This window comes from Phyllostomus discolor, chromosome 10 (genome assembly GCF_004126475.2).
Source record: "Phyllostomus discolor isolate MPI-MPIP mPhyDis1 chromosome 10, mPhyDis1.pri.v3, whole genome shotgun sequence".
Lineage (NCBI taxonomy): Eukaryota > Metazoa > Chordata > Mammalia > Chiroptera > Phyllostomidae > Phyllostomus > Phyllostomus discolor.
Genome location: NC_040912.2, coordinates 19,668,229 through 19,671,424, shown reverse-complemented (window position 1 = coordinate 19,671,424; position 3,196 = coordinate 19,668,229).

The following is a 3,196-nucleotide window of genomic DNA, read 5'->3' as shown; positions in this document are numbered from 1 at the left end:
TACTTCATTGTGTGTGTGTGTGTGTATGGATGGATATATGTATATATCACATCTTTATTCGTCTGCTGACCAACACTTAGGTTGTTTCTATACCTTGGCCTTTGTGCATATGAAAGTACACATATGCCTTCAATATTGTTTTCATTTCTTTTAGATAATATGCCCAGAAGTAAGATTGCTGGATCAGATTATTCTATTTTTAATTTTTTGAGGAATCTCCATAATGTTTTACATGGTGGCTATACCAATGTATATTTCCCCAAAATTGCACAAGGGCTCTTTTTCTCCACATCCTTGCCAGCATCTGCTTTCTCTTGTCTTTTTGATGCTAGCCATTCCATCAGATGTAAGGTGCTCATTGTGGTTTTGATTTCCATTCCCCCGATGATTAGTGAAATTGAGCATCTTTTCATGTTGGCTTTGTCTGTCTTCTTTGAAAAATGCCTGTTTAGTTCCTCTGCCCACATTTTAATTAAATTGTTGGGAGGTTTGTTGATGTTGTTGTTGTTTTTGTTGTTTGCTATTGAGTTAGGTGACTTCTTTATATATTTTGAAAACTGACCCCTTATTGCAGATATAATTTGCAAGTATTTTCTCAGTATCCTTACTATCACCAAGATAGGACAGAAGTCACTGTGGATCCCCTGAATGATGCAATTAACTATTTCTTTATAGTGTCATCTATAAAATATTTCACCCTAAATATATAAATGCACCGGAATCTAAATCAAGCCTCTGATCAGCTCTGTCTCCCAGCTGGTGGGAGAATACAGATGAGAGAAGCACACGATAACAACCAGTACCATGAGGGAGCGAGCAAACCAGTGCAGAGGAGAGGATATTAAACAGGGCTAATGAGCTGGTTTATTCACCGCCAAAGGGATGTTAACATGGGGGAGGGGGTAAGTGGAAATAGATTAAATAGGCTTAAGAAACTAATTGTGGACTTTGCTTGGATTCCACTTGAAACAAATTAATGGCAAAAAGTCATTTCTAAGGCAGTTGAGGAAATTTGACATGGAATGAATTTTAGATGATATTAAGCAATTATTAAAATTATTTAGTTTAAATAGCTTTGTGGTTATGTTTAAATTTTTAAAAATTGCCCTGACTGGTGTAGTTCAGTGGTTGAGTGCCGGCCCGTGAACCAAAGGGTTGCCGGTTTGGCTCCCAGTCTGGGCACATGCCTGGGTTGCGGGCCAGATCCCCAGTAGGGAGTGTGTGAGAGGCAACCACACATTGATGTTTCTCTTCCTCTCTTTCTCCCTCCCTTCCCCTCTGTCTAAAAATAAATAAATAAAATCTTTAAAAAAATAAATTTTAAAAAACTTTTCTCTGTTACAATTGCATACCAAAGATGAAATGATATATTTGAGATTTGTTGTAGAGCTCTAGGAAAAATACAGAGAGAGAGAGATAAAATAGGATTAGTAAGATATTCTCTCTACATATACATGTATTTCATTTGCTATTAAAAGAAGTTAAGAAGAGAAAATGTCATTGAAAGCAGTGATGCCAAAAGGAGGCACACAGAGAGGAGAATTGGAGTGAGGAAAAGTTCATTGGCTTTAAAATGTTATACTTAACAAAATTAAGTCAGTATATAGGAATATGTTGAAAATTATGCTGAAGTCATATTGTGTGGCGGGTGTCTTTTAATAGCACAATAAGGATGATCTATTTTGCAATAAATGTAAACCCAGTTAAGAAGTTTATACTTGACAGAAGCATAATTAGCCTTGTTTTGAGAAAAAAGTTATCTTTACATAATTGTGCAGTTAATCGACATGACAAAATGAAGTCACTTGAGCATACCTTTTAAAAAGATCAAAACCTTTCATGTTTTTTCTTAAAATATACAGTTATCTTATAATAGTCAAAATGTGTTTTTAAATTCTTTCCCACCTTCAGAGACTCTGAGATATTCTGTACTCCCCCACCCCCACCACCCATCCCCCAGCTTAAGGCTGAGAGTCTGTGTTTAATGGGGGTTTGGAGGAAAATAGCAGACAGAGGACAGAGAAGCAAAAGGTCCCAGGGCATCAAAGGGTGAGAAACAGAATAAACGTGGGAGCCACCACCAGCCTCCACTACTCAAAACCTTGCCATTTCCCCCCCTGCAAGATATAGCAACACAGCATCAAGGGAATCGTGCCCAGACAGATTTCTGGCAGACTCTGCCTTCAGCTGGAACAGATAGAACAAGGAGATGGTCTATTGGATCCAAAGCAAAAGGATCAAGGAGAGGAAACAATGAAAGTCTCAGTTGGGGTTTGCAGACTTCAATTCAGAGCAGGAGCTTTCCCTAAACAGAGAGGGTTCAAGTGACTCATTTCTCGGGAACCCTAAACAAAGCTTCACTGGGTAAGTCACTGAGGGGAGTCCTGGAGAGATTTGGCAGGAGCTGCTGGCTTCACAGGGGGTCTTGTGGAGGCAGCAGGGAAATGAGGTCACGCAATTTAGGAAAAGCCTCCTCCTGATAGAGGCAAGGATTCCAGATTAGAGAACAGGCACAAGTGGCAAGAAAGAGTGGTGTTGATGAAATGGAATAAAGAGAGAGAGAGAGAGAGAAAGAGAGAGAGAGGGAGGGAGGGAGGAAGGGAGGGAGGGAGGGAATGAGAATGAGAATGACTATGGGGATGAAGTTAGAGGAGAAAGGAAAAGCAAGCAAGCATCGAAGTGCATGCTGAACCAGTCTGCAGAGTACTTTGGTAAAACCTTTCTTTCAAAGGTTTTGTTTATTTAATTTTAGAGAGAGAGGAAAGGAGGGAGAAAGGGAAAGAATACTGAACTGGCAACCCAGGCAGATGCCCAAACCAGGAGTCAAATCGATGACCATTTGCTTTGCAGGATGAGACCCAAGAAATCCAGCCACACTGATCAGAGCTGCCTTTACACAACTTTCATGTATGACACATTCACACCTAACACACGTGGAAGAATAATATTGAGGTACAATAACATGATGAACTCAGGTTACTTTATCCCTAAGATGTGCCATTTTCATGAGACATTGAACTACTTGGATTTTTTCCTCATAAATGAGCAATATTCTTTGCCTGAAGAAATTGTAATGGAACCATCATCTATTGTTCAAGAAGAATAAATATAAAAAACAAGTTTGCTAGAAGTTTGTTTTTAATCACCAAGTTAAAAAAAAAATTCCATGGTTAAAGGATTCACCAACTGTATTGGA